Genomic DNA, 11,212 nt, shown 5'->3' with positions numbered 1-11,212 from the left:
TGTGGTGTGTGGTGTGTGTGGAGTATAGTGTGTGTGGTGTGTTGTGTGTGTACAGTATAGAGTGCGTGGTGTGAAGGGGTGTATGGTGTGTGTGATATGAAAGTGTGTGTGGTGTGGTGTGTGTGGTGTGTGTGGAGTATAGAGTGTGTGGTGTGAAAGTGTGTGTGGTGTGCGTGGTGTGAAAGTGTGTGTGGTGTGTGTGGTGTGTGGTGTGAAAGTGTGTGTGAAGTATAGAGTGTGTGGTGTGAAGGTGTGTATGGTGTGTGGGGTGTGTGGTGTGTGTGGTGTGAAGGTGTGTGTGGTGTGAAAGTGTGTGTGGTGTGGTGTGTGTGGAGTATAGTGTGTGTGGTGTGAAGGTGTGTGGTGTGTGTGTGGTGTGTGGCATGTGCGGTGTGTGTGGTGTGTGTGGTGTGACAGTGTGTGTGGCGTGTGTGGTGTGTGCTGTGTTCTGTCATGTTAAGAGCTACTGAAGAGGTGGAGGTCAATGTGCTCATTCTACCGGCTTGCTGTATTTTCTGAGTTGATTTTCCTTAAATAAAACATAGTTCTTGGAAGAGTGTGTGCTCTCTCTCACCAGGCTGAACAACTCCGGCTAATGACTCGCCTTCCCCCCCCCCCCCCAGAGTGTCTTCACACAGGAGTGCCGGGTCAGGAGGGGAGGAGAAGGCGTCTGGGGGCCTGTGTCACGGGCTCCCCTGTCTTGGTGGGGCGGGGCTTCCTTTAAGAAGGAAAACCTTGCCCTGGGCCAGGACCTCGGGGCCCTCATAGGCCACCCCCTGCCCTTGAGCCGCTTTTCCATGTGAGTGGAATGACTTGGATTCCTTTCCTTACTGGTCTTACTTTCTGCTCAATCGTGCTGTCTGAAACAGCCTGGGAGGAGAAACCCAGGTGTCCCCAGCGAGGGTCATTTCTTGTCAGGAAACATGAGGAGTCTTTCTCCCCCTAAGGCCCCTCAAGCAGCCTCCGCCTCTGGGACAACGTGGTCTCCGTCCACCACCGAGACTGCCCCCCTTTCCGTATGCTGCTGTGCGCCTACCTGACCACCACGTTTTGAAACATATGTAAGAAAATTTCATGCCTCTTATAAAAAAAATCAACTCGGAAACAGCAGAGATTTTCATGACGGATACAGGAAAGTCTTTGTAACCCCTCAAATTCAAATATCCCCCTCCCCAGGGGTAGTCACTGTTAATAATTCCATGTGCAACATGTAGGAAACGTTCTCTGCACAGCAATGTGTGTATGCGGGATGCATTTGCACACAGACGGACATGATGGTGCATACTGTTTGTATTCTGTGGTTTTTTATATCACAATACATTACATATCTCAGACATGATTCCACATCAGCACGTGTAGATTCGCTTTGCTTCTTGGTGTGACTGCGGTGTACCCTGCAGCACGGACCACGGTTTACCTACCTGGCCTCATGTGGACAGGGTCTACGTGTCTCCAGCTTTCACTCTTCCTGACTGAGCTGATGCACACAACTCTGCACGCGTGTGTGCAGAGCAAATGAGGGCAACTCATTCAACATTCCCATAGACTTGGCAAATCGACCTCCAAAATTTGTGCCAGTGTGTGAGTCCAGCAGTTCCATGTGGGAATGTGCATTTTCCACATCCTCATAAACACAGGGCGCCCCAAAGAGTTGCTCTATCCCTTTACGTGCCTCATCTCATGTAACTTGCACGACAGCCATCAGACAGGAATGGTCATTACCACATTTACAGGTGAGGAAATGACAGCAGGTTAAGTAACTTGCCGTAGAAAAAGACTTAAGGTAAGGGACTGGCTTATTTGAGCATGGAGCCCGAGGAGTCCTAGGAAGTGGGTGCTGCAAGTCCCAGTCAGAGTCCAAAGACCGGAGAACCAGTTGCACTGATGTTTGAGGACAGGACATGGTGCCCTGATGTAAGGAGACAGCAAGTTTCCCCTTCCTCTACCTTGTTCTATGTGGGCCCTCGATAGGTGGAATGATTTTCACCCACATTGTGTAGGGCCATCTGCTTTAACTCTTATTCAAATGCTAATTTCTTTTAGAAACATCCTCATAGAAATAACTTTGTGTTTTTCTAGCTATCAGGGCATCCCTTATCCCAGCCAAGGTTGACACATAAAATTAACCACCATGAAGGTGAAGCCAAGGTTTACACTCAGGCAAATTCTCCCCAAGATCCAGCCTGCAACCACTGCACTAAATGCTAGTTCATATATATGTGAGATTTATAGTGTCACTTAACCAACAAGTGATGTTGAACATATGTTCACATATTTATTGATCATTTTTCCTTTTTCCACCATCTTTCTGTTAAAATCGTTTGCTAATTTTTCTATTAAAAATTGTCAATGTTTCTATTCTTACTGATTCGTGATAATTTCTTTGTTGAGGAAACTAGTACTTTGTCACACAGGTACCAATATTTTAAAATAATTTGTTTTGTTTTACCTTTGTTTATAGTGATATTTGGGGCACACGAAGGCTTTTAATATCTATGTTGTTAAGTTTTCAAATAGGTCCTCTGTGGATTCAGTTTATGATTATTTCAGTTTATGCAGTAGTATTCTCCACTCCAAGATGGCAAAACTTAAAAAATGGCATTTTAGTCTAGTACATTTATTGTTTGCTTTTACTTACAAATCTTGTCTTAGGTGGAGTTTATTTTGGCATACAGAAGGGTGTGAGTATACAAAGCTATTTTCTTCAACGTGGTTGAACAGATGCCGTGAGAAGGGCTGGAGCTTGTCTTCCCCATGGAGTTGACAGCCGTGGTTTCCCAAACATATGATCTTCCTATGCTTTTTGTTTTGTTTCTGTGCTCTCTATTTTGTTCCTTGGGAAAAAGCAGAATCCTGAGAATGGGCTGGACTTGGATGTGCTACCGTTGTTAGAACTGCCAAGTGTGGACGGAGCCCTCCTGACTGTGGAGGTGGCCTCAGGTCTCATGGGGCTGCAGCCCTTGAGCTCTGTGATGACCTCCCTTGGGGCAGGGGCTGTCCTGCCCAGACAACCTCTCAGGCTCCCAAGCCCACAGCTAGGGCAGTGGTTCCGAAACCCTGGCTGTGCATTGGGATCACCGGGTGGGGGAGGAGGCTTTAAGCATTACTGTTGCCTAAGTTCCACAGCCAGAAACCCTCAGTTAATCAGTCTGAGCTGGGACCTGGGCATTGGCCACTCCTAAAATCTTCTCAGATGATGCCAATGTTCAGCCAATTAGGGCCTAGAAAGCTCCAGGGACACAAGTGTGAAGTCTGGCCGGTTAACTCCCCTCCCTGGCCACACCAGTGGGCTTGTGAACAAGCATGCTTCCGTAGCACAGGCTTGGGAACATGAACTTTCCCTCAGCAGGGCTGTTCTGGCTCCTTTCACTCTTGAGCCACCAATCTGCCAGCAGCAGGAACTGTGCTGAACCCCCAGTATGGCTTCATTCCCTAAAGTCCCACTAACTACCCCATGGTAGGTCAATTATATTAGACTCTGTCCATCCTGGGGGAGTTGGTGATTCCTCTTTAGTGGAAGACATATTTATTTCTTATACGGAATTTCCTTCTGTGTCTGCCTTGTTTCTGCAAACGCAGAACTGTGCGTGAACTGACAGAATATTTTGTGTATGGTCATAGTGTCCCATGCAATATTGTTTATGGCTAACAGACAAATTTTAAGTTAAAAGAGGTGAGGCAATGTGCTGATGCACAGAGGATTCTCTGATCTTTCCATACACCCATAAAACCAGGAATGTCTGGCTCTATAGAGTAGCCAAGTGGTCCACTGAGGACTTACAACAGCATCAGCTGGAAGACAACGCCTTGCTCTACTGAGATATCGTCCAGCAGGTCAGGCATGTACTTAGAACCAGCAGTCAACACATGGGCCCGGCTCTTCGGTAACCAGAACAACTTCTCCTGTAGCTAAGCGGAGGAGTGGGAGTGGCATCTTTCACCATTTCACCTAATAACACACTTCCATTTTTTTTTTACTTTTGGGTTTTGCTTATTTAAGTGGACTTGGTACTAAAGAGGAAAATCATTCCAACAGGGGACAAAATAATGATTCCACTGAAGTGGAAGCTGAGCCTACCACCTTGGGTTTTTCATTCCCTTGAATCGAAAGGGAAAAAGCAGGTGGTTGCTCTTTTGGCTAGAGTGATGGCTCCTTTGAATAGAATGTAAATCGAATTGCTGCTACACCATGGTGGCAGGCAGGTGGAGCTCAGGGGACCCTCACCTTTTATGGCCAAGTCTGGTGACAAAGGTCAATGGGAGACTGCAGAAAATCAAAAGAGGTGGGACCTCAAGGCTCCAAGCCATCAGGAGTAAAGGTTCCCTGCCAGGGAGAAGAGCACTGACCAGCCGAGGGCCGGCTAAATGCAAAGGGCTCACAGACCACGTGGTGGAGAAAGGACAGGGTGAGCACCGAGAGTGGGCGCTGCACGGAACCCGGTGCTGTCGAATGGCAGTGTGAGACTGTCATCCTCCTTTTCCCAGAGAAACAACCAATGCTGTTTAAATGACTTTTTAAAAGCTTACAGTTTAAATCTCTGGAAACTGTCTAGTGGCATACAGAGAAATCTAATCTCTGTAGGGACAGTAACAGTCTGGGGCACAAGAGCCACAACTGCTGTCTCCTCCCTCTGCCTTCAGTTCAGGGTGGTGGATGAATGGATCACTCTGGGTCGATGTGGGAAAGAGGATGGGGCTCCTTCTCTCCCCAGCTCTAAGGCAAGGGCCATAATATGTCCCCAGGAGGGGAGGCTACCAGCATTTCTCATTCCCCTTGCCCCAGATCCATGTTGCAGATGCTAAATTCCAGGTGAGTGTAGCTGAGAAGTTGGGGCTCCCTTCCCCCTCCCTAGCCCCCACTCACAGGGAAAAGGCTGCACCTCAGGCGTGGCAGGCTGAGGATCCTGGGGCTGCAATCCCCTTCACCCGCCCTTGCTGGTAGGGTGGAAGTTCCCTCCCAAGAGAGGCAAGTCCAGCAGACCAGAAGCTACCACCCCCATACAGCACCTTATTTGCACAGTGGGGTGTCACCAAGAGAGAAGTGGGCCACTGTCCCCACTCCCAGCTTGGGGAAGTGGCTCAGAAATTTTGTAAGGAGAGAGAGGCAGACAATAATAAGAGAGAGCTCTGAAGCTACCCTGAAGGAACTGGCTTTATTTAGAAGATGTTATAAAGTTCAAACTTAAGGGTTACTCTTGAAAACAGTGGAGATTTTGGTGGTAAGCAATTAAGAGGAGGCCAGTGGGTCCAGAAAGGAAAAAAGCTGAATCATAGGCCAGCTAGTTTACAAGAAAAAGAGATAGCTAAAAGGAGCCCTGTTTGGGTCAGAATAAACCTCAGACACTGGCTTACAAAGGGACCTAAATTTAATTGGACCAGATTGTGACACAATTTATGCCACCAAAGAATTGTCAAAAACAATAGAGCCATCAGCTGACAATTAATGGAGTCTAAGACCTGCGTGTGATGCCAACAGAGGCATACATCTTAACACAGAGCTCAGGAAAGAGACATTCCAAGAAAGCCCTGCTAAAACCACTATCACCCCAGGGTGACTGTACACATGCTGACGAGTGTCATATGTACGTGTGACTGAGCCCTCTGTGGAGTGAGATCAGAGGCTTCACATTGCATGGAAAGGGAACTAATGAAATCAGTTGAGCCACTAAATCAATGAGCAAGCAAAAAATACCACCATGTGTTTTGGTGTATGTGTCAGTGTGAGGGTGATACGTATTCAAAGTTGCTACAATACATTATCTAAAATGCTAAGTTTTCAACAAAAATTCTGAGACATGCAAAGAAAATGGAAACTGTGACTTATATACAAGAAAATAAAACAGGCAATGAAAACTGCCAAGGAGAGGGTCCACATGTTAGACTTACCAGGCAAAGACTTTAAAGCTGCTATTATGAATATGCTCAAAGGACTAAAATAAAGACCCATGCTAAGACAGATAAAGACAGGCATGATGATAATGTCTTATCAAACAGGGAATATCAATAAATAAAGAGATAGAAATTATAAAAAAAAGCAAATGAAAATTCAGTTGAGAAAACAATAATAACTAAAATAAAAAATTTATTAAAGGGCTCCAAGAGTAGATTAGAACTGGCACAAAACATCAAACTTGAAGACAGGCTGATTGAGATTATTCAATCCAAAGATGAGAGAGAGAAAAGAATGAACAAGAATGAACAGAGGTTCAGAGAAATGTGGAACACCATTAAGCACACTAATATACACGTAATGGAACACCAAGAGGAGAGAGAGAAAGGGGTAGAGAGAATATTAGAATAAACAACATCTGAAAACTTCCCAAATTTGATGAAAAACATTAATCTACACATTTAGGAAGCTCAACATACTTCAAGTAGGATAGACTCGGAGATTCACATCCAGACACATCATAGTAAAAATATTGAAAGACAAAGATAAAAGCTTTAAAACAGAAAAAAAATAGCTTGTCATGTACAACGAACCCTCCCACATACTCTTAACAGGTGACTACACATCAGAAACAATAGAGCCGGCAGGCAATGGATGGCATACGCAAAGTGTTGAAAGGAAAAAAAAAAAAAAGCTGTCAACCAGCAATCTTATGCCAGCAAAGCTATCATTCAAAAGTGAAGGCAAAATAAAGACATCACTAGATAAATAAAATGGGGAAAAGTCATTCCTAGAAGAAAGACTTATAAGAAAGACCAAAGGAAGTTCTTCAGGCTGAAAGAGGTGACCCCAGAGGGACACTTAAACCTTCACACATGAAAATCAAACAGCACTGGTACAGGTCTCTATGTAATTACGAAAGGCAGTATAAATGTGTATTTATTCTCCTTTATGCTCTTAAATGTTTTCGAGAGCAATTGCATAAAGTAGTGTGCATGCAATGTGTTTGGGGGCCTGTAGCATATAGACATGTACAATAAGAGCACAAAGGAGGTGGTGGGAGCAAAGCTTTACTGAAGTAAAGAAATGCACCCAGTGGTAACACACATCCGCAGACACAAATGAAGCCCACCAGAAGTGGTAAATAAGGTTAATATAACAAACTCCAGCAATACATACTTAGTCTCTATTCATCTTAGTTTTTTTTAAAAGACATAAAACAACCTAATTGAAAAATGAGGCTGGGCGCAGTGGCTCAGCCCTGTAATCCTAGCACTCTGGGAGGCTGAGGCAGGAGGATCGCTTGAGCTCAGGAGTTCGAGAAAAATGAGCAAAGGATCTGACTAAAAATATCTCCAAGAAATATATAAAAATGGCCACGAAACACATGAGATGTTCAACCTCATTAAGCAGCAGCAAAATGCAAATCAGAACCACTATGAGATACTACTTCGCGCTAACTACAGTGTCTACAATCAAAAGACAGATAATAACAAAGGCCGGTGAAGACGTGGAGAAAATGGAACCCTCTCGGCCTGCTGGTGGGAATGTGACATGGCGCAGCTGCTTTGAAAAACAGTCTGGCAGTTTCTCAAAAGGGTAAATAGAAAGTTAACGTGTGACCAGTCAGTTTCACTTCTAAGCTACACCCAAGAGAAATGAAAACACATCTCCACACAAAAACATATGCCCACATGTTCATGGCAGCATTATTCATAACAGCCAAAAAGTAAAAGTGACCCAAATGTCCATCAACTGATGAATGTATAAATAAAATATTGTGTACCTATATAATGGAATATTATTCAGCAATAAAAATTAATGAAGCATTGATACATGTTGCAACATGGATGAACCTTGAAAACATGCTAAGTAAAAAGAATTCGGTCAATGAAGACCACATATTGGATAATTCAATTTATATGAAATATCTAGGATGGAAAAAATCTCAAGAGACAGAAAATAGAGTAATAGATGTCCAGCACGGGAATGGGGGAATTTGGGAGTAAAATGGGGAGTGACTCTGATGGATACGGAATTTACTCTTGGGTCGATGAAAATGTTCTAAAATTCATTATGATTGTGCTTACACAAGTCTGCAAATATACTAAAAACCAGTGACTGTTCACTTATAATGTGTGAATTATATATCAATAAGCAGCTACACATATATGAATAGTTAATAATAAATTGATATATATTAGCTTCTTTTCTATCTATCTTACACCACCATTGGCCTCATGGCAAATTGCTGAAATTAGGACTGTTTCATATACATATTCTTTTAGTTTTCAGTTTACATTTACGTATGTTAACCCATTTTCCTCCTCTTTCTCTTTTTGTTTTTAATTTAGGGTTTGTTATTGGTGGTTATCATTCTAAATTAGCCCTTAGGTGATTACAGAACTCCAATCTTGCATGTTTATGGAACTGGTGAGATGTGAGCACCACTCAGAGACTCATGCAGTGGCTGATGGCACTCAGGTCCTCCTCTGGGGAAAAGGCGGGTGTGTTTCCTTTTATATCAGGAGAGGAGGAGAGTTGTGTTCAGCCAGGAGGAGCAGATTGCTGTTGCTGTTGTTAGGAAGTGTGATTGTTGGGGGAATAGGAGACAAGGATTTGGAGAAGCCGAAGGGTAGCTGAGATGGATATAAAAAACAGTGCTCTGCACACACTCTCCTCTCCTGTGCATCAGAGATGGGAAGATAAAACACACGCCTCTGAGACTGCTTTCCAGGCAGGCTTCTGGATTTGATTTAGGTTTGGGAAGTCAGATGCCTTGGCCTGAGACTTGGAAGGCAGAGTGCTGAGAAGGCCGCACTCCTGCTGCCTCTGCTGTTCTTGCTGGCGAGCAAGGTGGCGGAGGCACTGCCTTGCCCGTGGAAGGATGAGCAGAGCAGTGTCCAGTCTCTGGACCCTGAATACTAACAGGCAGGATGCAGAGCACCCCTTTGACTGGTCACGGCAGGGGATGTGAGCTTGAGGTGGGAGCACAGTGTCTTTCTCATCAGACTGTTTCCTGATCCCAGGGGCCTTCTGATGGAGGCAGCTTCTTGGTGGCAGTTGGTCCATCTTGGCACTGGCAGTGAGGCACCGGAGCCAGAGGCTTTCCGACTGCAGAGGGGCAGGTGCACCCTCGCTGGCCTGGTTCAGAGATGCTGCTCTGGCAGCTGTTCCCGGAAGCTCATGGTTTCTGTTTCTCCAGTCCTGCCTCTGCTTCTGTGAGCCACTCAGCACCCCTCTTTGACCCCACTGTGCCCTAAGCTGGGTAGAGAGGGTTCTGTTTCTTTGTAGCTGAACCTTGACCAATACATGCAAAATAAGCCATGGCATCCCCGAAGCTGGGTAGAGGCACCTCATCACCATCCTCGGCATCGTCTTCATCTTCATCTTCCTCAACCTCCTCTTCATCCTCCTCCTTCTCCTCACTGTCTTACTCAGAGTCCGTCTCACTTTCCAGGAAGTGGAGAGTAGGGCACTGGGCCTCCTCCTGGGCACTGTAACCCCGGAAGCTGCCACCAGCTTCCACTACTCCCTGTGCCCAGTCCTCAGCCTCCAAGCCCTTGGAGGAGGTCTCTTCCTCCTCATCTTCATCACTGTCATCAACATCACCCTCTTCCTCCACCTCCTCTTCTTTCCCCAACTTCTCTCCTTACCCCCTTCTTCCTTCTCCTCCTTCTCACCTTCCTCTTCTTCCTCCTCCTCTTCTTCTTCTCATCCTCCTCCTCTTCCTTCCCCTCACTCTTGAGGGAAGTAGCGATGGTGGCATAGGGCCACCTGCGAAGCCAGCTCTGAGAAAGCACGCTGCTATGTCAGAATGCCTAGCTGCCTGCCAGGCCGCAGCCATGAAGTGCAGGGCCTCCCTGAGGCCCAGCTGCAGGCCTGAGCAATCCTGGCCTCTAGAGCGGTCATGGCCCTGAGCACCAGAGCCTGGCGGTAGTGGCCCTTCACCTGTGGGACCACTCCCCGCTCCAGGGGATGCACGGTGCCGGGTGTGAAGAAAGCCAGCTGCACATGCCACAGGCCCGAAGCGTCCAGGGACTGGGCAGCCAAGCGGCCAGGCTGCAACAGGACCCGTCCAGACTCTGCAGCCAATCGGTTGTCCAGGGCCTGGGTGGTGACACCACCCTTAGAGTTGGCGGTGTAGTCAGTCGCAGGGCAGGCGGCCTTGGCCTGCACCGGGCTTTGCCGACTTGCCAGCCACCAGCCGGGCAGCTTTTCCCTGCCGTGGGCGTTGGCGCACAGCAGGACGCTCAGGCGCTGGGTGGCCTGGCTCAGCAGTCCAGTCGCCTCCGCACATCCCCAGCCAGGTCGGGCAGGAAGTTGTACCATAGACTGGTCTCGGTAGCACTGAACACGTCCTGCGAGGCATAGCCCTCCGCCGCCGACGGTGGCTGCTCGCCTTAAGCGCGCCAGCCTGTCCTACCCCCGCGGCTGCCCTCAGAGGGCACCGCGGCCGGGCTAGCAGGCGCCGCTGGAGCCAGCCAGCAGTTTCGCGCCAGGGCAGGGGCCACGCCACTGCAGGACACCCCACCTTGGCGCCGTTGGAAGCGGTGAAGTCGTCCACGCCCAGCTCCTCGTTGACATGCAGCGCCTTCTCCTTGAGGATGATGCCCTTGACCTGCAGGCAGCGGCGCGGATCTGCTGGAACCAGGCGGCGGTGAGCAGGCCCTTGAACTTGTCGAACTTGCTGTAGGGGGACAGCTTGTTGGTCTTGCTGGCAGGTGGAGGCCACCCCCTCCTTGCGCTCCGACGCCAGGATGGAGCGCCTGTTCTTCAGGCTGGTACTCAGCGTGGACGTGGACGGCGGGATGTTGAAGGTCAGTGTGATCTCGCCCTTGGGCAGGTCCGGGTTCTCCTCCACCTCCTGGATGACGGACTTCTCCCGCAATGTCAGCTGTCGCCGCTTGGGGCCCCTTCTGTGGAGCCCCCTGCCCCGGGGCTCAGCGGCGGGGGACACCTGGCAGCCTCTCCCGCCCGCCCCGCCCCAGACAAAGCGTCTCTAGGCGCCCTAGCGCGGGAGACCTGGCCGGGTGGGGGCACCTCCTGGCGTCGGTGGGCGGGCGCTGGGCGGCAGGCGGAGGGCGCCGGCGAGAGCCAAGCATGTCGTTTAATTTCCCTCATCTGTAAAAATAACAGCATGACAATCGAGGTTTCTTAAAATTTATCTTTAAAGTATATTACAGTGGCATCGATGCTTTCATGTTACTGTGAATGAGATAAACAGTTTGAAAGTGCTTTACAAAAGCTTGCCTATGCAGCTTTTGCATTTTAGAAAAATGTTATATATACCATAGAACTCTGTCACTTTGGCCACTCTTG

At 47.8% G+C, this 11,212-nt stretch overlaps 1 pseudogene; it reads right to left on the bottom strand.

Annotated features, from left to right (window-relative positions):
- Positions 1 to 9,149: 9,149 nt before the first annotated feature.
- On the bottom strand, positions 9,150 to 10,995 carry LOC138385897 (major centromere autoantigen B-like; annotated as a pseudogene).
- Positions 10,996 to 11,212: the final 217 nt, after the last annotated feature.

The sequence above is a fragment of the Eulemur rufifrons genome, chromosome 7 (genome assembly GCF_041146395.1).
Source record: "Eulemur rufifrons isolate Redbay chromosome 7, OSU_ERuf_1, whole genome shotgun sequence".
NCBI lineage: Eukaryota > Metazoa > Chordata > Mammalia > Primates > Lemuridae > Eulemur > Eulemur rufifrons.
Note: the sequence above shows the minus strand (reverse complement) of the source record. Positions and strands in the feature narration are given on the sequence as shown.